The sequence below is a fragment of the Pan troglodytes genome, chromosome 9 (genome assembly GCF_028858775.2).
Source record: "Pan troglodytes isolate AG18354 chromosome 9, NHGRI_mPanTro3-v2.0_pri, whole genome shotgun sequence".
Classification (NCBI taxonomy): Eukaryota; Metazoa; Chordata; class Mammalia; order Primates; family Hominidae; genus Pan; species Pan troglodytes.
The window spans coordinates 15286516-15311716 of record NC_072407.2 but is presented as its reverse complement, the minus strand read 5'-3'; the positions used below and the strand labels follow the sequence as shown (position 1 = coordinate 15311716).

Genomic DNA, 25201 nt, shown 5'->3' with positions numbered 1-25201 from the left:
ATTTTTAGGAGTTTAAAGAAAATAAAGAGAATCTGTTAAAGGCAGTTTCAGGTTCTGGGCATGAAAAGAGATACAGTGCTTGAGCTTCTGGAAATCAGGAAGGCTTAAAAAGTCAAAGAGATATTTGAATGACTGCCTTTGGGACTGGAAGAAACCCAAACAATTAGAGGCATGAAGGTATAGCACTCAGGGTTTGATAGGTGGAGGTGCATCCCTAAAACCAGTCTCTGGGCTCACTGGAGCCTGACCTCATTTTCAATTGCTGAAAAAAATGCACGCAATAAGCTCAGTCTGAAGATGCTTTGACAATTGTTCGAATCAGCCATTTTCCTAGAGGGTTTTGTTTTATTTATAATTATTATATTTTATTTATTTGTGTTTTTCTCTTACGATATGTTACCTTTTGTTTAAATAATTGGGCATCCCAGACTAGATTATCTAGAAATAAACTGGTGCTTTTCTGTGGTATTTCTTTAAAGGCAAGTATATTTTTAACTCGATTTATCTTTTTTGGTACACTCAATGACTTGTCTCAAAACAGCTCCATCAACTTTCTTAACCTAAATCCTTGTTCAAGTTTCCTAGTCCCTATCATTAAATTAAAACCTTTAAAGTATTTTAATTTAAGCCTTATTTGAAAAGATCATACATATCTCATGATTCCCATTAAAAATTAAGTAATTGAAATGCACACATATAAAAAATATGGATGTATATATTATATATTATTATATACATAATATGCCAGAAGGCAGAATTTATCTTCCATGGACTAACATTTTGTCAGAAAAAAAAATTGATAATCTATCTGGTTTCTGGCATAGGCATGTGCAGCCCCACCGCCCGCCCCCATACAGGATCCCTGGAGCAGGCATGGACAATTTCATCTCACATCTCTCTAAGGAATGACAGGTCAGCTCTGTGGCACATGGTCCCCCTCCTGCAAGGTCTGGCCTCCTCATGATGCTCAAGGTCCATTGGGAAGATTCCAGAGTGTGAGTGACTTAGGGGAGAACAGAAGGAAGTCTACAGAAGGTTGGGTAGGAAGAGACCTCAGCACACCAGGCTGCAGCTGAGACAAGGCAGGGCTCCCTGGGCAGCTCTGTCTCCTCCATCTCTATGTAGATCATTTTTCTGCCCCTCGTTTGGTGCACACTCCTGCCAACAGGATCTTGGAGGCAAGCTGGGTAAAGATTAGGCTGCCATGAGACCTGAAGCTGGTGCTCTATGGCGCATGTTTGGGAGAGCCCAGGATCTCCACCTCACACCCAGGCCCTGCTCGCCAGCTGAGGGCAGCTCTGTGATGTGTGATGTCAGTGCTTCTGGGCCGGCAATGGTGTGCTGAGCAGAGCTGCCATAGACACCCACCCCTACACCTGGACATGTCATGCCTACAAACACAGGACCTGGAGAAACCAGGAGCCATTCTCAATCCACCTTGGAGCTCTACCTACCACTGAAAGGCTTTGCTGGGACCCCAAATCATCTGGCTTTAAGGAGCTGTCAGGAAACTCTACAAAGGGCTTAGCTGGCAACTAAGGGATAAATGGCTAATCACAGTTTAAGTGGTGCCCACTTTCTCTCTGCCCCAGTGTATTAACTTCAAAAATCGAAAGAATGGAGGGGCGCTAATGGTGGGGGCAGGGACAGAGAGCCCTGCTCAGTTTCCCCTTAAACGAGAAGGCATCCAGACCCTCATCCAAGATTTCCGTGGCACCGAGAGCCCAGGGATGGTGGACGAGAAGGCATCCAGTCCAGCACTCAAGGCTTCCATGGCACCAAGAGCCCAGGGATGGTGGTTTCAGCGTCTGGTAGAGGAAAGTTGCCTTTATGCACCTTCCAGCAGGGGGCTCCGGGAGCTTCATGCTGTAGAGTAGGGGAGTCAAGGCCCTGTTTTATCTCTGCAGTTAAAACAGTCACAGATGTCTATGTGCTATTTTCAAATGAAGTTCCTCGTGGAAACTGCGCATGTTTTTCTCAATAACCACCCCACTACCACTGCCAAACTAAATGAAGCAACAAGCATCAATTTATATCAGTTCAATATTTATACAAACTGTGATTATCTCTTATGGATCAGAAGCTCTGATTGGCAGTTACATATGGTTTTGATGATAAAAGTATGAAAACAAATTTATTATTATCTGCAAATGAAGGGTATATGGCAGATAGGATTTTCCAGAGCATGGAGTTTGAAATAACACAAAAGATATCCCTGGTGATGGGAAAGCTGAGAACTCTAAAATAAGAATACTAGGGGCAGGGGTACCAGATCAAGAAAGGTTGTCGGACTGGATTATATTTGTTAAAGAGAAAAGCCATAGAGCATAGTAGAAATGTCGGGATGCAGAAGAGGAGAACGGGCCACGGCCTTGCTATGTGACGGTGGCCAAGTGCCTTGCCTTGGATCTTTCACGGCTGGACACTGGACGGGTTGGACTTGCCTGGTTCCCTCTCTCAGGGGCAGAGCCGTGGACCCAGCCCAGGGGAGGGGGTTAGGGAATGTGGTGCACACGAGGCCTGGCTAAGCTAGGTCTCAGGACAGGACTTGTGGCAGGAAGGATCCCACGTTGTTGACCCAAGACAGCAAATAGGAGTTGTTGCAGGTCCCTCTTCCGGAAGCACCTCTGAAACGGAAACGGTGTGTGCGGTGTTTATCAGGAAGTGCTCTCAGACTCCACGCCCATGGGAGTAGTGAGAGGCATAGGATGGGACAGAAGGAGATGCTAAACAGTGATGCAGAAGCGGCGAAGACCTCCGCAATCCTGCAGGGAAGCTTGGGAGCTGGTATGGCCCTGCAGAGATGCACTGAGGTAGGGCGAGGACCCCGGCCCTCTAATCCCCCGCACTGACTCGACATTGGATGCACAGCCCCTGGGAAGGGGATGTGACGGGCGAGGTGGCTCTCGGCATCTGAGGGCAATCCCTGGAGACAGACTCAGCTGAGAGCTCATCTGAGGGCAATACCTGGAGACAGACTCAGCTCAGAGCTGTCAGCAGCCTGAGGACTGTGTTGCTTCTTGGACGGGTAGGGACCCCAGGGGAACCCGGGCAGCGCACCTCACGCCCCCTGCAGGCACAGTGCTGCAACTACAGCCAACCATCCGGAGGGGAGAATTCAGGTGTGAGAGGCCCAGGGAGGAAGCCGAGGGAGACTCCAGGCCCTAGTAAGAAGGCAGCGCACAGCCAGCAAGGCGGACCCACCTAGCTGGGTCCTGCCTGCAGACATCGTAGTCAGCATCTGCGGCCGTGGCGTCAACCAGTAGGAAGCGGATTAGGACCCAACCAGGCTCTGCCAGGCTCCACCACGCTAAGGTTCTGGGCTCTCCCAGCATCTCTGAGGACTGAGAGAGGCCCCAGCCTGGGCAGAGGAGACCTCTGAGGTCGTGCAAATAGTTTTCTATGAAGCTCGTCTTCTGCTGCTCTTCCACCCATTGTCCATCAGTCCTTGCCACTTCCTTGTCCTGGGCATCAGCTAGCCTGGAACCCATCAAGGAGGTCAGAAAGGAGTCAGGATCTGTAGTGGAGGCTGGGGAGGTCAACCAATAGTCAGAAGCCTAGGCAGGCCGGGCACAGTGGCTCCCGCCTGTAATCCCAGCACTTTGTGAGGCAGAGGCAGGAGGATCTTTTCAGTCTAGGAGATTGAGACCAGCCTAGGCAACATGGCAAGACCTTGTCTCTACAAAAATCACTTGGGGGTGGTAGTATCCACCTGCGGTCCCAGCTACTCAGGAGGCTGAGGTGGGAGGATCCCCTGAGCCTCGGAGGTCGAGGCTACAGTGGTTCATGATCATGTTACTGCACTCCAGCCTGGGCGACAGAGTGAGACTCTGTCTAAAAAAAGAAGACGACAAAGAAGTCATCTAGGCAGCAGTATGGTAGACTGCAGAGACAGTGAGATTTGGAGGCAGACAGACCTGCCTTCAATGTTCACCTCTGCCACTTTTGGGCTGTGTGACTTTAAGCAAATTGCTATACCTCTCTGAGCCCCATGCTGCCCATTAATCCTAGCACCTATCTCTCAGTACTTTATTAAGTCTCCAGGATTATTCCAGCTGCTATTTTACCACTGCCTCTGACTTCTTTTGAACTCTGACCACTGCCTTTTATTTAGGATTATGACACACATCGTTAGCTCTAGGATTCCTCGCTGAGTCCCAAGTCTAATTGTTTACAGACATCCTATGTCTAACTGCATCCCACCACTCTCTGCTTCTCCTTAAGACTGGTCCCCACTTTGCTATCAGCTGTTCCATCTCAGCATCTCTTACCTTTTCTTCTCAGCCTGACTGCTACTGGAGCTCAGTGTGAGTCCTGGCAGAAGAAATCTGCAAACCCTAGTCAGATGTGTTTCAGTTTTGCAGTGGATGGTAGGGCCACCCTCCCGTTGGGGTCAGGTCAGAGGACATGACTCTTTAACATTACTGAAATTAGAAGTTTCTTGAATACAAGATGAAGGAAGAGGTCAAATATCAAGTAGTAAGTCACACATTTAAAACAGAATTTGGCTTCTACATTTTCTTGGGAATGGGTAGAGAAAAAAGCTTCCCTTTCTCTGTTTAAAGAAATCAAGACTTTAGAGGGCTCTAGGAAGAACAAAGAGAATCTTCACATGAGAAATAGAATATTGAGAGCCCTTATTAAGATAAGTTTCTTGCTCAAAGATTGAAAGACTCAGTGCCTTTGGAGTTTGGCTCTGGTTGAGGGAGGGGATGGGATGAAGTGACAAATGCCTCAGAGGTTATGGCTAATGGTGCCTTTGGAGAGAGAAGTATCGGGACATGTGTGTGGGAAAAGAGGTTTCAGAATGTGATGGCAGCCTCCAAAATGGCCCCAGTGATGCCCTGTCCTGGTGTTCACGTTCTTGTAAAATCCCCTCTACCTTGAGTGAGGGATGCTGATGAATAATGATGGGATATCACTTCCAATATTAGGTTACAAAAAGACTCTGGTTTCCATCTTGCTCACTCTGAGGGAAGCCAAGCTGCCATGTTGTAAGCTGCCCTATGAAGGGACCCACATGGCAAAGAATGGAGAATGGCCCCAGCCAGCCAAGAACCCTCAGCCTACCAGCCCGTGAGGAACTGAATCCTGCCAACAGCGATGTGAGTGAACTTGGAAGTGGATCCTTCTCCAGTGGCACCATCAGGTGAGACTATAGCCCCAGCTGACATGGGAGTTGTTTCAGAAGAAAGGAAGTATTAAGCCAGATGCTTTACAGACTTTATCTTGGACCTCAAATTCATTCTGTGAGATACATGTTGGTATCTCCATTGTGTAGGTAAGAAAACCAAGACTCAAAAAGGTGAAAACTTACTAAATGTCATAGGATGAATGAATAGAAGAGAGGGGATTTGAACTCAGGACTGATAACACAAAAGCCCACACTCTGGTTATTGCAGAAATATACTGTGTTTTTATTTCCACGTTTCCTTCAGAACTTAAAAATAAAAATGGACAGTTGCTCAATTATCCCACTAACAAACATATGGCAGCAGCAAGAACTGGGACCACAGCACCACACTAACCAAGGCCAGGCCTTCCCTGAGTTGGCATACACTCCCGTACAGCAGCATCAGAAGCTGCTCAGAGCCTGCAACATCCTCTTGAGGCAGAATCCTCCATGTGCAAAGTGATCTAATGGTCAATTTTTAAAAGAAAATAGCTGAATCTGATGCCAGTATGGGCTAAGTACCACTTCTAAGAACCTTACATGTCTTAACTCACTTAAATAATCCTACAAGAAAGGCACTATTATAGTCATCCAATTTACGGATGAGGAGACCAAGGCACAGAGAATTTAGATAATTTTCTCCCAGACATTCAGCTATAAGGAGCAGAGCCAGGATTTAAACTCGGACAATTTGTCTCCACAGTCGCATACAAGACCCCCAGAATTCTCTCCTTGGTCCCAGGCTATCATGTTGCCTGGGTTCCCAATACAGCACTGGGTTTAGCTGGCCTTGGTTCCAGGCCTTCACCTTCTGGATTCAACCTGGCTACCAACACCCTTGATTCTGACTTTCTCCATTCACCTCCTCGTTCCCAGTTCCCAGCTAGCCCTTTCTGCCTTGACCCCATCTGCCCTGGCTCTCAAGCTGCTCACACCTGCATCCCATCCCATGCCTGCACCTCAGCCCTCACCTGCCTCCTGACCTGTCTTACAGCTCACCATCCAGCCCACCTGAGGCTCTGCCCACTGACAGGCTACTCCCAGGACAATACTAGCCCCCCAGGCAGGACAAGCACTAGACCCAGACGGCATGTCATTCAACAAGTTGGGGGCAGGCTTAAGGTTAAAAATCATCCCAATTCTGGAGATATTATCTGAAAAAAAGACTGTTTTCAGGAAACAATCTTCCCATCTGTGGTGATTTTTAAAATATAGTTCCCAAATTTTGTGTGGGAAAGGAAAGTAGCAATATAGATGCAGGAAGAGCATTACTGTGTGGATAAAAAGATGTATGCAAATGAACGTGCTCAGCCTAGAACTTAAATTAAAGTTACTGCCTGATATGGTAGGTACTATGGTCTGAATGTGTCCCCCAGAGTTCATGTGTTGGAAACTTAATCTCCAGTGCAACAATGTTGAGCAATGGAACCTTTAAGAAGTGATTGGGTCATGAGAGTTCTGCCCTCATGAATGAATTAATGTCATTATTGCAAGAGTTAGTTATTGCAGGAGTAGGTTCCTGATTAAAAAGTGAGTCCACCCCCACTTCTCTCTCTTTTTCTCTCACGCACATATGCACTCTCTTGCCCTTCTACCTTCCACTGTGTGATGACACAGCAAGAAGGCCCTCACCAGATGCAGGCCTCTCAACCTTGGACTTTCCAGCCTCCGGAATTGTAAGAAATAAATCTCTGTTCTTTATAAATTACCTAGTCTCTGGCATTCTGTTACAGCAGCACAAAATGAATTAAGACAGTAGGAAAGATCATTGACACTGTTATAGACCTCTAGGGCATGATGAAAAAGCAAATCTGCCCATGTTTATGCAAATAACAGAGTCAGTTAAAGAGGCCATAACATTGATCATATGGGACTTCAATAGCCCTGAAATGGATTAGAACAAGAATTATGGGATGGTAAGGAGAGGCCACAGAGCTGGCAGTGATCAGAAGCTCTTTTCCAGGAGACTTTGTTGAGCAATCAAAAAGATCATGGGCTATTGGGGGCAGCCATCTGAAAAGTTGAATGCAATGAAGGATGAAGGATGGGGCTAAAATGCTAAAAGCAGCGTTTTCAACCAAGTCGCATTTCAATTTAGTCTTCCCATCTGTGGTGATTTTAAAAATATAGTTCCCAAATTGCCGGTAGCTTCTGGGGAGCAGGGTCTGTGGGCAGACACCTGCTCACCAGTGAACATTTGGAATGACATTTCTGGAGGGAGGTGTCGTTGTGGCTTAGAGATTAATCCATAAAGAAGACAGACCCAGAGAATCCCAGAGTAGCAGAGCTGGGAAGCCCTCGAAGATAACATAGCCAAACTGCCCAGAGAGGGTAAGTGACATACTCAAGGTCACACAGCCGGTAATTAATGGAGAAGGGGCTGGAACTCCACTTTTCTAAGTCTCTGTTTAGGACTGCAACATCCCCTGGAGTGAGTGAAAGGAAAGTTCTTGAAGGAATCTCCTCAAAAGGGATGTAGAGTAAGAGTGAAGTTGTTGCCTCAGAAAAAAAAAAGTGAAAAATGAATAATGATTGATAAATTCAGATCTCCATTCTCGTCAGAAAATAAAATTTCTGATAATTATTATCCCTCACTACCTTAGAGAAAACAAGAAGAATGAAGATTGTCCTAACACAATTATGTAAAGGCAAGTCTAAGAAAGGAGAAGGAGTTGATTCCCATGTAGAAGTCAACCATCTAGGCTAACTGTTCATCCCACCCCAATGCCTCAAACCCAGGCTGCCCACCTATTTATCACACTTTTGCAGGTCTGTGAAAGTCAGCAACAAATACCGTATCTATTCCAGGAGATTGTCCTAGAGCCTCCTCAATTTCTCTGTGGACACTATGCCTGCTCTTGTCTCCCTGGTTCTGATTTCCATGTCTGCTCCCAGTCTTAACATTTTTCCTGGCCTTCTCATATTAGTCACCTAAGCCCCTCCTCTTGGGCCTTGGGTCTCAGCCTCATCTCATCCTAACACTTCCTACTAACCTGGTGAGAAGCTCCCTGCTCTAGCTACAGCCCACTAAACCTGTATGCTGGCCTAGCTCCCAGATGCTCTCAAGTAAAAACAAAAAAGTAGACATTTTGTCTTGAACCCTAAGTTTCCATGTTGGGGGGAGGGATAAGATTATGACCACTATCCATACCCCATCTCTTGAGAATTTGGAGCTGTGGAACAAAAAAGAAGAACCAGAGAGTTGGCTGCAGCTGGCAGAAGAAAAAGGACAGATGGTTCCCCACAGGAAAGGCACCATCGGCTGAAGTACCAGCCTCACTCCTGCGGCTCCTACCTGCCATGGTGCAGGTGCATGTGTATGCATGTGTGTGTGCATGTGTGTATGTGTCGCCACCCTGTGGTATAGGGTTGCAAGCCCCACCTGCTTGGGCCTATGCAAAGACCTACCAAAAAATTCTCTCATTTGCTACTCAGCAGTTTGAGGAAAATAAACTTGAATATATCAGTCTTAATCCAGAAAGGCTTGAGATGGTTGGTTGGAGAGTGTTTTCCATGATGTTGGCCTGAAGCCCTTCAGCCACTTTGAACAGGTAGGCATATGTCTCTGTGTGAAATCTATTTGTAACCCAAGACGATGCTGTCAATACAACAGGAAACTCTTTGCCTCCTCTAGCCTGTGGGCAGGAAGAGGGTCCCAGTGACAGTACTACCTCAGACCTCACTATGTCGTAACTTCCTTCTGCTCACAACCACTCCAAAGTGCCCTCTGAATGCTTCTGGGCTCCCAGGGGAGGTCTTGGGTGTGCCTGCCACGAGGTGAGTTCTTGAGCCCCAGGTGGCTCCTTCCCTTTCCCCACAAGTCTCAAGGTCTGCGGCTCTCTCTGCTTCTGCTCCACAGGGTGCCCCCACTGGTGTCCTGAAGCTCACCCTGCACCAAGCAGAAGTGAGCAGAAGAACCCCACACCCTGCCCCTGCTGCAACACGCTCACCTGGAGACCTAAAATGTGACCTCCATGTCCCCTCTGTGAGAACAGCTTCTTCCACCTCTGCTGTGGGGAACAGCAGCATCCCAGGCAGAGAGAACTACATATGCAAGGAACCTGACTGGGGTGGGGGGCAATGGTGGCCGGCGTTTGAAGAACAGTAAGGCAGTCAGTGTTGCTGGAGCCCAGAGAGATAATGAAAGGTGGATGACGTGGGGTCTTATAGGTCACCATGAGAGCTCTACTCTAAGGTGATGGGAAGCCAGACACCTGCAGACATGTCTGAAAATACCTTTGAGGTTTGTCTGAATCCTCAGCTGCAGAGGAAAACACAGGAAGTATGGGAGTTCCCCACAAGAGTTCACATTTGAACTAGGTTTGTTTTTTTTTTTAACCGCAACCTCTGCCTCCTAGTTTCAAGTGATTCTCCTGTCTCAGCCTCTCGAGTAGCTGAGATTACAGGCATGTACCACCACACTGGCTAATTTTTTGTATTTTTAGTAGAGATCAGCTTTCACCATGTTGGTCAGGCTGGTCTCGAACTCCTGACCTCAAATGATCTGCCTGCCTCAGCTTCCCAAAGTGCTAAGATTACAGGTGTGAGCCACCGCACCTGGCCTTGAACTAGGCTCTGAAGGATGACCAGGAGTTTTTCAGATGGGGGAAAGAGGAGCAAAGCATCCCAGATAGAGAGACTAATATATTCAAAGGCTAAGAGTGGTGAAAGAGCAAAACGTGTTCCGGGGTGGCTGGCCATACACCTGTCTGGCATTCAGGACAGGAGGATGTTAGAGGATGCTGGAGCAGAATGCAAGGCTCAGGTGTGGTTGGGGTCAGATAGGGAGGACCGTACACAAGGCATCATCTCTAGCTTCCTTAGGAACACATTCCCTTCTTTGAGAACCGCATTGGCCCCTAATGAGCTGAAGTCACTTTATTACTTACTGCAGCATAAACGAGCGCTGTTATGAGAGGCATATGGCCCATCTCCCCCCTCCTTCTTCCCATCCCACCCTCGCTCCTGAAATCCAGGCAGCTGCCTTGGGCAGCATCAGAAAGTCCCATGTGCTTGAGGCTTTCAGACAGCTTTTCCCCAATAAGACAAGCTCTCTACTTAATCTGAAGAAATGGAGTGTTATTAAATTAATTTCTGAACTATCCTTGCCAAGAAGCTAAGGACACTGGAGTAAAAGGCAGGGGATGAGGTGAGAGGGGTGGAGGGGAGAAGCAGAATGAGGCAGGGCAGCAAAGAGGCAGCAGAGAGGCAAGTTCCTGACCCAGGTCTGCCCAACAGACTCGTTCCAGCAGGTGGGCTGCCTCGTGCTGTCCAAGGCACTGTGTTGAAGAGGTTCAGTAAGTAAAATAAGAAATGAGAGTCCTCTGATCAGCTACTGTACCCAGGGCCCTAAAAATGATGGAAAGGTGACCTCCCTCTGCCATGGGGTCGGCCCAAAAGTAATTACCAGGATACTTTGCAGATTATTGAATAAGTCCCTGGAACCGGCACACTGATTTATATAAGACCTGGAGATTTTGAGAGATTTGAGAGAATATTAAGAATCAATCAATATTTTAATTTATTTCAGGGTCCTGGAGACTTTAGCTCTGTAGAAAACCACAGGGAGGAAATTGTGACCTTTGAAATATGGCTGGCTGGCAGGCAGCAGGGAGGTACCTCGGCAAGGAGCCTGTTTGGCAGCTGCTGCGGGGAAAGACTTCTCTGTGCTGGAATGTTCTCTTTCTTCACAGCATCAGTCAGGAATTTCAAATAGCCAAAGAGTGGAGGGCCTCAGGGTGAGTGAGCTCTGGAGCCCTGGCAAGAAGGCTCTTGGCTTGAATGTGCATAGCTTACTCCTCCCCAGAGAGAGTCCCCAGGGCCTGGAGAGAGGAGCCTGCAGACTTTGTGCCTCTGCCTAGGATGCGCTGCTGTGATCTGGAGACATCCTTGTAGAAACACCTGATGATGTGTCATCATTGCAGGAGATCCAGTACCTTCTCCCCTGGGTCACCAGGCTCCCTAGGCCATACTCTTCCTGTGTCCTCCCCAGGGCTTTACCAGACATCTCATAGAGCACGTGAGCACCAGGTCTCAGACTATCACCATCCTCCTGTCTTATTCCGCAGGAAGACTGTAAGCTCCCTTCAGGCAGGAATGATGTCTGATCCATTTCTGTGTCCCCAGTACCTGGCATCATGCCTGGCCCAGGATAGGTAGATATGAAAAATAATGTGTTGAATAAATGAATGGTCAAATGAACTAATGCAAGAAAAATAAATATTTGTTTGTAAAAATCAGTTATGTTTCAACAGCAAGCAGACGGCACGTTCAAATGTAGTAATTAGAGAAATTCAGAAAGGTGAAGACAGGGTGGAGGTAACTGACCAAAGCATGCAGCACCCTGGGGCTGGCAGCAGTGGGAGAGAAGGAGCTGTTAGCACCCCCAGGCCTGATGCGGCTAAGAGAGCAGCAGGTCCCAGAACCTGGAGCAGGCCACTAAAACGGAGAGGTGGCCTTTTGCAAGGGAGGCAGCCATACCCTCAAACCTGCAGGGAGGAAGTGGGGGAACAAATACCTTGACCTCGCCCTCTGTCCTTCCTTGGATCTCCTCCCTGTGTTCCTCACTGGCCAAAGCCAACCAGAAGTCAGAGGCCAGTGGAGCTCCTTGATTCAGAGTGGAGAGTAAACAAAAGATCCCCAGCAAAGGGCTGCCAGGTAACTCTCTGCCTATTCCATCTGGCTTGTCCAGCCCCACGAGAAGGGCAGACATGGGCACCCCAACTGATTGGGGCACCCCAATCAGTAGTGCCAACTACTGGGGCACCCCAGTAGTTCTCAATAAGGGGCAGTTTTGCCAGCCGCTGGGGGGATTTGTTTTTCACAACTGGAATGGGGAGGGTGCTACTGGTATCTAGTGAGTAGAGGCCAAGGATGCTGCTAAACATACAAAAATGCAAAGGACAGCACCCACAACAAAGAACTATCCAGCTCAAGATGTCGATTGTGCCATGCTGAGAAAGCCTGGCCTTAATCAAATGTTGAGAGGAACTCAGGCACACTCTGTGCTGCCCTGGTTTCAGCCAGAGAACATTGCCTCACTGTGCTGGAAAGGGCAGCGTCATTTGGTCCAACCCAGAGCCATCGGCCAGTAAGTGACCAGTGTCTGACTTTGAGTGTCCCTTCGGGAAGGTGCTTTAAGGAGAAAGTCTATCTGCTCTCTGTCTCTCCTCACTGACAGTGATGTCCTAGGGTGTCCAGAGTGGTGGACGAGTGGCAGGGAGCACTGCTCAAGCCATGGGCAATTAGCTTTCCCCTGGAGGCCAAAACCTCCCCACTGGGCTCACCACCTCCCCAACTCCCCTGATATTGAGGGGAACGAGAAACCTTCTCATTCCCCTCATTTTCAGCTTTATATTCACACCATAAAAACATTTTGTAAAAGTGAATCAAGTCTTGCCATCTGTCTCTCTCACTTTTATCATGTTTGTAATGAAAAGAAGAGTCAAGAGGAAATTGAATCCAAACTGCAAATGGTGTGCTGCTCCCTGGTAGCTGAGACCCACCCGAGCAAGGCGGGGACTTGAGGAAGAGGGTGGCCCTCGTGGTGCAGCATCATGTACAAAGTGAGTTCCATCAAAATCTCATGCGAAGTTCTCATGGCAGCCCTGGGAAGTAGAGCTTGTAATCCACATTGACAGATGAGGAAACTAAGGTTTTTCAGGGGGAAATAAGTACTTCAAGGTTGTACTCCCAACAAGTAGCAAAGAAAGGTCTTAAACTCTGTACTTGGCCATCAACTCCAAGTTGTAGACCAATGTTGCTTCCTATTTCATCCTGACATGAAATTGTTAGCTTACTGCTACTGGGGTTTAGGTACCATATTGAAAACTGTTGAAGTTTAAGTAACTGTGGTACTTAAGAGAGCTCTATTTTACTCCCTGTCACAGCTTAGAGATTTTGTCCCTCATCTGACCCTCCAGGGTCACAGCTGGGGAGAGAATAAGTTCCATGTGTACATTCATGTCACAAATATTCATTGAGAAAACCATGTGCCAGGTGCTACATGTGGGATGGCCAGAGAGCACCATTCTGAGCAGGGCAGCAGATCTTGAAAAAGGACCCTTGGCACCAGATCAGAGAGGAACCTAATAATGGCAGGCTGCATTTATTGAGCACTCACTATGAGCCAGCTACTGCTCAAGTACTTTCTACATACTAACTCATTGAACCCCATAAGGCTGATACTCTTACAACTCCCATTTTACAGATGAGATGACTCAAGCAGTTTAGAAAATTGCTCGAGGAACCCAGCTTAATAGTTGTTCTGTTCTGACACATGCTACAGCGTGAATAAATCTTAAAGACATTTTGCACAGGGGAAAAAGCCAGTAACAAAAGGAAAAATACTGTGTGATTCCACTTATATGAGGGACCTTGTGTAGTTAAATTCATACAGACAGAAAGTAGAAAGGCTAGGAGTTGGAGGGGAGAAGGAAACGGGGAGTTATTATTTAATAGGTTCAGAGTTCAGTTTGTAAAGATGACATGAGTGTGGAGGTGGATTGCAGAACAATGCGAATGTCCTTAAATTAGTGCCATTGAACTATACACCTAAAAATGGTTAAAAATAGGCCGGGCACGGTGGCTCACACCTGTAATCCCAGCACTTTGGGAGGCCGAGACGGGCGGATCACGAGGTCAGGAGATTGAGACCATCCTGGCTACCACGGTGAAACCCCGTGTCTACTAAAAATACAAAAAATTAGCTGGGTGTGGTGGCGCCTGTAGTCCCAGCTACTTGGGAGGCTGAGGCAGGAGAATCGCTTGAACCTGGGAGGCAGAGGTTGCAGTGAGCCGAGATCGCACCACTGCACTCCACCCTGGGCAACAGAGCGAGACTCTGTCTCAAAAAAAAAAAAAAGGTTAAAGTAGTAAGTTTTCATGTGCATCGTTCCCTTTAGTTTCTATTGAATTATTCATCTTCTTTTTTTTATTTTATTATTATTATACTTTAAGTTTTAGGGTACATGTGCACAACATGCAGGTTTGTTACATATGTTATTTGTCTTCCTTGACTACACATGGTGCGTCTTTGAGGTCATAGACCATACGTTTGTTTTTGTGTTTATTTTGTTTTTCTAACCCTGGTACCTCTTATAGATTCCTTGCACATAGCAGAACAGTTAATAAATAATTTTTGAATGAATGATTTTTTTAATAAATTGCATAAAATGAATGGCAAAAGGAAAAAAAGTAAGTTTTATGTTATGTATATTTTACTACAATAAAAAAGGTGAAAAATACAACTTTTAAGTTGATCATTAAAATTCATAAGTTTTTTTTTTTTTTTAAGGCTCTGGAATCCATTCTTTTAACCATCCCTGTGTTAGAAGCTGTATTAGTCAGTGTTCTCCAGAGAAACAGAACCCATAGGATGTGTATCTATACAGAGAGATAGTGAAGGGAACTGCCTACACAATTATGGAGTCATGCAAATCCACGATCTGCAGGGTGGGCTGGCAGGCTGGAGACCCAGGGAAGAGCCCATGTTGCAGGTCAAGTCCAAAGCTGTCGGCTGGCACAATCCCTCTGCTGGCAGAAGTCGATCTTTGTTCTATTAAAGGCTTCAGTGGGCTAGATGAAACCCACCCACATAATGAAGGGCAATCTGCTTTACTCAGAGTCCATGGATTTAAATGTTCATCTCATCCAAAAAAAACACGCTCATAGAAACATTCAGAATAATGTTTGACCAATTAGCCGGACACCAAGGTCCAGCGAAATTGACACATAAAATTAACCAGCACAGGTGGTCAATTCCACCGTGCCACAGCTAAAGAGAGAATAGACCTGCAGTAAGCAAGGAACTGAACTGGTGGGATCAAGTCCAGGAATGCAGGTAAACTAGGGTCCGAAACCAGGGGCAAGCTCACAGCGAGCAGACTGATATGTGAAAGCAGGAGAGACTTTGAGCAGACTGAGCCAAGGTGAGTGGTGGCAGAGACAGTGCTGGCTTAAGATGATATAAAAATGCAGGCCCTGGCTGTAAGGCCCATAGACTCCTGCCAGGTGAGGGGCAGCCTGTGCCAGGGACAGGCTGGGCAGGGCGGCCCAGGCCACTTCAGGGCATGACGAGGCGTTACCCCAGCAGTGTGGAATGTCATCTTTCTTCTGAAGGGGAGGAACAGAGATCACTAGAAATTTTGCCCAGTTATTCAACCGTTCTACATGTCCAGCCTGCCTCAGGTGTGCATATGGGACCTGAATGGTATCAGATACACAAGCACCAGATCAGAATGTGCTTCTGGGATTATATTATGGAGCATTCGGAGCCTACAAGGACTTCCTAAGCTGCCATCAGGGTCCAGAAGACAAATTCAAGATGAAGGTTTCTGGCCAGGCGTGGTGGCTAAAGCCTGTAATCCCAGCACTTTGGGAGGCCAAGGTGGGCGGATCGCCTGAGTTCAGGAGTTTGAGACCAGCCTGACCAACATGGTGGAACCCCTTCTCTAGTAAAAATATGAAAAAAATTAGCTGGGCATGGTGGTGGGTGCCTGTAATCCCAGCTACTCAGTAGGCTGAAGCAGGAGAATCGCTTGAACCTGGAGGCAGAGGTTGCAATGAGCCGAGATCGCACCGCTGCACTCCAGCCTGGGTGACAGAGCAAGACTTCATCTCAAAAAAAAAAAAAAAAGATGAAAGTTTCCTAAGAGGGCAGCACACAGGCATGCTGGGGCCAGGTCAAAGGCAAAGACACCATGGGTGTCAGTGGCCAGGATATGAAGCCAAAAGTTGGAAGGTTGAAGGAGCTATTGACTACAGCCAAGGGAAAGAACAGGCAGAGGAGGGAATGAGGGGAACAGGTGAGGGCTGATGCCAGGCAGGTTGGAACAGACAGGAAGGGACAAGGTGGTGAGACATGTAGGTTCAGGAACTAAGTCTGTAAGTGCAGAGGGTCCATCAGGGCCCTCTTGATTCTTTGGACCTGGGGCCTTGCCAGAAACATCCAGAATAAAGTCATCCAGGTCTTTGAAGGGAGTAGCTTCCCATGAGTTGATACCCATCTGCAACTGCAAGCCTCATCTCTAGGAAGGAGACAATGATGGCTTTTAGAGTACAGCATGCTGGCACAGACCCAAGAGATGTGGCATCTAGACCCAGATATAACTTGGTCTTAGACTACCCATTCCCTCACTAGTAAAGTAGGAGTGATCCTAGCTCCCAGCAAACCTCAGAGTCATTTTCACAGACGCAAGTGAGAAAACAGGACTGAAAGTCCAGTGACATCTACAGTAAGTGGCCCTGAAAATGTTAAATACCAAAACTACAGCAGGGCAGAGGCCCATCCCTGCCACTAGGGAAGAAGAGAAACAATGTGTCTTCAGAAATATGCAAGGTCTGGAGTGGTGAGGAAAGGATGACTTACTATATTCTAACTGAAAACCGAAGCCAAACACAACCAGACGTTTGACGTCTGTTAAAATTCTGCTGCTATGAAGCCAGTGCCAGAAAGAACACAGAATTACAGCCAGGAGTTTACAAAGAGTCAAGGGACCATGCCCAGCCCTGGGCTACAGGACCACATGAGGTCTGGTAGGTACAGCAGCAGAGGTCCCAAGCCAGGGAATGTGGGCGATGGGTGGGAGTGGGTGGGAAGGGCAGATTTCCTACTCCCAAGCCATCTATTCACTGAATTTTCTCAGTCCATCCTGGCAAGTCCCATTTCCATCAGGCTCCACAAACCCTTCCCATTGCTCCTTGTCCCTCCCAGTCTGCTCAGTCTATAAATAAAGTCAGGATTTCATTAAACAACAACAATAATAGATACCTGGAATTAAACAACTATCATGTTGGCCACCATCACTTCCTATGAACCCGACATCATGTTCCATGTTTTGTATGTATTATTTCATTGAATCTTAACAACTGTGCATTTCATGTATGCAGAACCTGAAGTTTTGAGAGATTAAATAACTTGTCTACGGTTATTTTGCCTCCTCTTTCCCGGGGCTGGAATTTGAACCTAGGTCTTTCTGATGCCAATATAAGCACATTAGCCCACAGCTCCCCTGTATGTTGAGGGTTAGCAAGAGTGGGTCATAACTCTGCCTGTTAGAGAAATAATCTCAAGTATGATGGGAAAGAACATGTCACTGGAAGGGGTTATGATGAGCTGGACAATGTAAGGTCACTTAAGGATTAGGAAATTGAAAGAGTAACCTAAATCCACTGAGAATTTCCATGGGAAAAACATATAAATGAAGTTAGTAGCAGTCCCCTGGGTGCCAGGCCAGCAGCTGTAAATAGCATTCCCCGAAGTCTAATTTCCCTGTAATGGCTCTTGGTGTTAAGAGTTGAGTGAACAATTGTAATAATAGGCAGGTTAATCTTCCCCATAATTTACACGTGGTGAACTGTGGAGCAGGAGGCAATAAGGGCTTTGCCGAAGCAGAGAAAATCCTGAGAAGGCATCTCAGCCTGTACTGTTCCTGGGAAAGGTGATTGTTTCCTTTGTGGCTCTGAGAGTACTGCAAAGAAAGCCGAGTACAAAGCTCTGTCGGGAATGATTGGTTGGGCCAATCCCACCCTTTCATTTTCAAGGCTTGCAGAGAGGCTTGGAGTGGGGTGTGATTGAAGCTATCAGTCACCTGTAGGCATCTGCAAGCTTTGGAAATAGACTTGGGTTTGAAGATTGGTCCTCCTGTGCAACCACAGTCAGGTTACTAGGACTAGAAGTTTCCAGGGCATAGTTCCCATTCTGCAAGCCTTTTGGTAAAGGAATTTATTAAGGAGACTAAAAACATGATCCAGTTAAGCATTTTTTTAATGTATTCTGGAAAAAAAAAAATACTGGCTAAATTTAGGAGTTGGCTACAGGCCCTTAAAATGCCTGAGGATCAGGCTGAGTTTTTCCTTCTTATTTGTTTTGTTTCTAACAATAGCTAGGAGGCAACCTCATGGTGTAATGAACTTCATAGTTGGACAGAATGCGTTCAAATCCCATCTCCTCACCCAAGTTCTGAGAACTCTGCAAGACAGTTAAATCTCTCTGAGCCTCAGTTTCTTCGTTTGTAAAAAAAAGGGACATTCATGTTTTGACTGTTCTTGAACAACTCTGGAAACCTGTGAAGTATACACTGGCTGACCAGTAAGTGCAAATTGTATGTAAGGAGGTTCTAAGAAGGTGAATCACCCACCTCCCAGTGCCCACATCTCCAGCCAGGTCTGTTGTTCTCTGCTGAAACTCAAATATAGAGCTTAAATATCATCTTATTGTGAAATATAGCATATATACAGAAAGATATATAAAAGAAAAATGTACAGCAGTAATAGAATGTAGAGGGCAGTGATTTGTCACAAAGAAGCACCTGTGAGATCAATATCCAGGTGGAAGTCTAGGTCAGGGGTCAGCAAACTTTTTCTCTAGAGAACAGAAGAGTAAATATTTTACTTAGCTGATTTGGTCCCTTCAGCAACTACCTAACTCTGCTATGTTAGTCTATTCAGGCAGCTGTAACAAAATACCATAAACTGTGTGGCCTATAAACAATAAAAATATACTTCTTACAGTTCTGGAGGCTGGGAAGTCCAAGATCAAAGTGCCAGCTGACTCAGATTCCATGTCTGGTAAGGGCCTGTTTCCTGGTTTCTGGTCTATAAGGTTCCCTCTCACTGTGTCCTCACATGGTAGAAGGGGCAAGCTAGCTCTCTGGGGCCCCTTTTATAAGGATACTAATTCCATTTATGAGAGCTCAACCCTCATGATCTCATCACTTCCCAAAGGCCTCCTAATATCATCACATTGGTGATTAGGTTTCAACACATGAATTTGGTAGGAAAGGCACAAACACTCAGGTCACAGCATCTGTATCTGCTGTTGCATTGTGAAGGCAGCCATAGACAATGTTAAACAAATGTGCTTGCGTTGTTCCAATAAAACTTTATTTACAAAAATAGGTACCAGACTGTAATTTGCCAACCCCTGATTTAGATGATGATCAACACCCAGAAGCCACCTCATGTTTTCTCCTTAACAAGGGCAACATTATCCTGATTTCTATGGCAATTACTTCCATACTTTTCCTTATAGCTTTACTACCGAAACATACATTGCTAAGCACTAGCTTTTTGCCTAGTTTTTGCACTTAATATAAATCAAGTCATACAGTATTTACTTTTTTGAATCTGGCTTTTTCACCAGACATAACTAGCATATGGCTCTAGATTATTCCACTTTACAAGTGATGCACACGCACATTGCTTCCAGTTTGGAGCCATGGTCAATACGCAGCTATGAATATTTTTATACAAATCTCATAGTACACATGTACATGAATTTCCGTGAGTATAAATCTAAGAAGTTTTGGAAATTCCAAGAAATTTGGGATCATAGAGTACGTATATGTTCAACTTCAGAAGATTCTGACAACTCTTTTCCATATAAATCGTGTGAACTTGCTTATCCACCAGCAATGCATGATGCCAAGGAAACAACATAATTTTTCCTCAGACCTTATAAGTGTATTGTTGAGACAGACTCCTGTTACTAAAGACAGATTAACAAGAGAAAAAACAGACAAGTGTATAAATGCAAACAGCGTGCATCACATAAGAGAAACTTCAGTGAAAGGTACCTCAAAGCAGTGACTTGAAACTCTGGCTTATTTACATCTTCAACAAAGAATAATAAATTTTAGAGAAGTGACAAGACAGAGCAAAGAAGTTTTAAGCTTCCAGAGGTAGCTATGAGTAGAATATGGGAATAAAGTAATGGAGTAAGGGTTATTTGTAGATTCCTCTGGTGCCATCTCTGAGCTAATAGCAGTTGTCTCCAGTAAAGGATAATTTATATCATGTCTTTAGGCAGTAGGGGCAGAGGAGAGAATAGAAAGAGCTCTTCCTCCCTTTGCTACTTCTTAATTGCCTTCAGTTCAAAAATATTTATTTCAAAGAGGTAGATTTTGGAATGATGCATTCTGTTTTCCTTCAGTGAGAAGAGTGCCAACTGTTGCACGTCTACTCCAGAGCTACACAGGACTTGGTATTATCAGACTTCTGTAGCTTATCCATTCTGGTGAGTACATTGGTAACTCATGGTTTTAATTTACGTTCCCCAATTAGTAATGGGCCCAACACCTTTCCATGTGTTCACTGGTCATTTAGATCTCTTCATTTGTGAAGTGATTATTCAAGTTGTCTGCCAATGTTTTCTATTTGGCTGTTTGACTTTTCCTTATTGATTTTTAGAAGTTCTTTTTGTTTTCTGAGTATGAGCTCTTTGTTGACTATATGTGTAGCAAATCTTTTCTCCCATTGTTGGCTTACTTTTCATCAAGTCATTTGAAGAACAGAGAGATTCTTGGTTTCAAGGTGGTAAACATCTATTTTCCATCATAGTTAGCACTTTTTTAATATCCTGCCTAAAAAAAATCTTTTCATACCCCAAAGTTATGAAGATCTTCAGGTTTCTAAGTTGCATTTCTCTAGGATATTATTCATCTAATCTAAATCTAGGTTGTGTTATTAATAATATGCCATTAGTATCATCTTATTATTTTTAGTATTAGCAGAATCTCTAGCAAAGTTGACTTTTCATCCCTTACATTGGATATATAGGTGTCTTCTCCCTTTTCTTCTTTTTTCATGAAATCTTTTAATTTTTATAATTTATTTTTGTTATCCAGCCCAAAATGTCATCTTTTCATAAAATCTTGGTGGAGGTGCACCCCAGGGATGATTTGGCCTCAGTCAAGAGCCAATTTTGCAGTGAGCCAAGATCGCACCACTGCACTCCAGCCTAGGCGACTGAACAAGACTCCGTCTCAAAAAAACAAAACAAACAAACAAAAAAAACCTGATTTTTCCTGTAGCTATGCTGACCGCAGCAGGTCACTAAAAGCTGATTGTCAATGGAGGAAACAGTGGCTGCTTGTATCCTAGGTCTTCTGATGGAAGCAGCAGTTCCACAATCACCAAAGGTATTGTTCACAACACACCTCAGCAACATGGGTCCACGAGAGTGTATGTTTTAGAACTTACCCATTGGAAGGATATATTTAATACATATCAGAAATTCATCAAATTACTGGCCACTAACAACATAATAGAAGTAGACTGTTTCTATAGAAAGGGCTTAGAATCTGAGCTGACCTTTTATAATGGCAAATAGTATTACAGTGATATTGTAAACAAACAACTCAAATATGGAAAAAATGTAGTACAATACATAATTATTGAAGACCTCTCTTTTAGGTAAGATTTTCAGAAAACCCAGGGACAGATTTGATATCACAGAATGGTCCATAGCATCCAAAAATATCTTTTGATTGGACAGAAAAATAGTATTTGTTGGAAACTAAAAACTGAGATAAAGGGAGGCCTTTAGGAGAGATAAAGGGCAGGCCTTTGGGAGTGATAAAGCTTTAATTTCTCCAGTCTTCTTCCAAATCAACTTATTATTAGGGTTCTCATAACACAGGAAGAGGTGGTAGCTTTCTACAGGAGTGCACTGGGATTGATTTTGGTTATATTCCCAGTCAGGGCAATGCCCCTGGGTCTCAAAACCCATTTCACTTTGAGCTCAGGCTTGTGGTGAGGAAGTGTGTCTCAGATTTTATCTACTAATTCGGGTATTAATGGTGGTGGTTCTGAGAGTGGTGGCAGGTGCTCAAAGGACTCAGGAACCTGGGCTGCATTTTGTGCCAATGAGGCTCTTTCTTTTGAGTTTAAAACAGTTTTCAAAGGTACTCCAGGGTGGATACTGGACTTTCTGTATTGCAGTTGGATAGGTCTTCTTTTGTCAAATCAATTGTAGAATCAAGTTTCCTCTGTACAGCCATAACTTCAGCATTGGGAGAATTGCTGGAATTTCCTGATGTAATTTTTCTGATTATCTGTTGGATTTGATGTAACCGGAGTTGTCAAATTAGGACTTTTCACAGAAATCAACATAAGATCATCATTGTTACTTTCAGAACAGACTCATTTTGATCGGTGACAAATTAATTTTTTTACTTCCTTTTTCTGAAGGGTTAGAAGGCTCATAATTCACAGAAGACCTTCTTTAAACTGGACTATTAACTGACTCCAGATTCTTTCTTTTCTTTCTTTTTTTTTTTTTTTTTGAGACAGAGTCTTGCTCTGTCACCCAGGCTGGAGTACAGTGCTGTGACCTCAGCTCACTGCAACCTCCACCTCCCAGGTTCAAGTGATTCCCCCGCCTCAGCCTCCCAAGTAGCTGGAATTACAGGCACCCACCATCATGCCTGGCTAATTTTCATGTTTTTAGTAGAGACAGGGTTTCACCATATTGGCCAGGCTGGTCTTGAACTCCTGACCTCAAGAGATCCTCCCGCCTTGGCCTCCCAAAGTGCTGGGATTACAGGCGTGAGCCACCGTGCCTGGCCCTGACTCCAGATTCTTATCCAAATTCATAATCTCTGAATTTGCAACCTTACAGGCTCCATTACTGGATAACATGTTTGGTTCCAAACAATTCCTTTCAGAGAATAATACTGTGTTAATATGTCTTTGGAGTTTTGCTATTTTGGCGAAGAGTTTATCAGCTATTCCTTCATGTTTATTCCTGCGCTCTATCTTCCCAGTGCGTTCGTTCAATTCTTTCAGTTTGTTGTCAAATAGTTCGTAATTTATACTATGATCAAATGTCTGACCTGTTCCAGGAATGCTGTTTGCCTTTCCAAACCTACACAAATATTTTCATTAATTTGCTCTGAAGTTTTCATGCATTTAATATTTTCTTTGTTTTCTGAAAACATCCTCTTTTTTTGATAATGGCTGTTGTTGTTATCAGTGTCAAGTGATGACTGCCAAGTTGAATCTGCACTTTCACAGTTTGAAATGCTGGAAGGACAGGTTCTACTAGATTCTTCAGTTTCCAAAATGTCATCAGCACAGTTGTTACAAGTGCCTGAATTCACCAAGTTAGGTGTTTTCTCAACAGGCACAAAATGTAAGTCTTCTGAACTTAAAATGCTGTCACTTTTTCTTTGATAAAAGGCAAATGTGATTCCAAATTGGAGTTTGTTTCTAAATGGAAAACCATCTGGTCAGTTCTCTTATTATCCACAGTACTGGTTGCTGCAGACTTTGGCATCTGAACACCACCACTCAATAAACTTGGTGGACAGAAACTGGACTTTAGACTACAAGCCCCTTTGTGCTCAAAAAGGGATCCTGTTACATTCGTCTAATATTCAAAATGGTTTTCAGAACAGTTTTTGGAAGTGTTCAGTGAATCTTTTGCCTCTCGTATAAAGACTCTGCTTGGGGAATCTGTTGTTTTACTTGGCTTTTGATACGGACAAACGACCTATTCCAATTTTGTTTCTGAATGAACGATTTCTTCTACTGGTTTTCTGCAATTCTGAGAGAATACTTTACTTTTCTCTGGTAACAAATTTTTATTAGAGTCCAATGAGGAAGCACCATTTTCAGAATGTCTACATTTGCTAGTTATGACACCAGGACTGAAATTCTGATTACCACTTGGAACATTACTCCCAGTTGCTGCTGCTTTCAGTGCTTCAACATGCCTTGACTTATTCAGAATCTGCACTTGCTTCCAGCAAGCTGGGGGCATTTTTTTTTTTTTTTTTTTTTTTTTTTGCTTTTAATGTCTTCCCTTTACTTCTATCCGGACTTGCCATCTTTCATATCCAGCAATGGATCCAAACCAAGAAGAAATCCCTGATTTACCGATATACACCCGTTCTTAAAACACACAAATCACTTCCAATAAGGCACTGGCTCATGTATTTCCATTGAAGCAGAAGTCAATCTTAGGATGTAGTCTGTACATGTCTGCAGATAAGATTCATAAGTGCTGCATTCAGTGTAATTAGTCCTTCATTCAGATGCTTCATTGTTGCATTTTCAATTGCTTTCCTGTGATATAACTTATCTTTATCTTGAATGGCCTTCCCCATTAGTTTTGCAAATAGTTATGTCGCAGGTCATTTACTGGCTAGAGCTGCGCCACTCCAGCCACCCGATCCCCACCTTTTCTTCTCAATCCCAATAGAGGTATACCAAGGATGTTTGTCTTTTAAAAGGACTAACTTTGGGTTTGTTGATACTCTCCATTGTATTTTTGTTTCATTAATTTCTGCTTACATTTATCATTAATTTCCTTCTACTTTATTTTCTATTAATGTGCTGTTATTTTTCTAGTTTCTTGAGAAACGTGCCTGAGTCAATGCTTTTTTCAGTCTTTCTTCTTTACTGCACACACACACATGCCACACACACATATTTTGATATTTTTATTATTATTCAGCTTAAATATTCTACTGTCCTGTGTGACTTCTTTGACTTATGGGTTATGCTGAAATATATTTCTAAATTTTTAAACATATGAAAAATGTATAATTATGTCTTCGTTATTGATTTCAGGTTTAATTGTATAATTGACAGGGAACATTCTCTGTATGATTTCAGTTCTCTGAAATTTGTTGAGATTTGTTTTATGACCCTGCATAAGGTCAATTAGAATATAAATATTTCACGTATACTTGAAAAGAAAAAAATGCATACTCTTAATTTGTTGGGTGGAGTATTTAAAAATATTTATGAGGTCATTTGCTAATTATGCTATTTAAATGTCTCTATTCCCTTTTTTGCCTGTCAAATATCAAGACCAATGTGTTAAAAAAAATCTTCCAATACAAGTGTGGATTTGCTTACTTCTCTTCATGGCTGTGTCAGTCTTTATACATTTTGAAGGTGTATTATTAAGTGCATAAACATTTTAAATTTATTTTTCAGTTGAATATTTTATAATTCTGAAATGTCCCTGTTTATCTCTAGTCATGGTTTTTTGCCATGAATTCTGCTTTGTCTGGCAAAAATATAACAATATAAATTTTTTTATCATTAATGTTTAGATAATAAAATTTTGTCCATTCTTTTACTTTCAAACTTTCTGTGTTTTAATATTTTTCTCTGTGTCAAGGTTTGAATACTGAATAATGACCTGCTGTGTCCGATCTGCAGTTAAGCCTGTGCCTTGAGATCTAAATCTCAAATACTGTAATTTGGGGTTCTAGAATGTCCTATCTAGACATT

The 25201-nt window shown here is 44.1% G+C and overlaps 1 pseudogene; it reads right to left on the bottom strand.

Moving 5' to 3' along the window:
• Window positions 1–21363: 21363 nt before the first annotated feature.
• LOC100615499 (activating transcription factor 7-interacting protein 2-like) lies at window positions 21364–24708 on the bottom strand (annotated as a pseudogene).
• Between the last annotated feature and the right edge of the window lie 493 nt (window positions 24709–25201).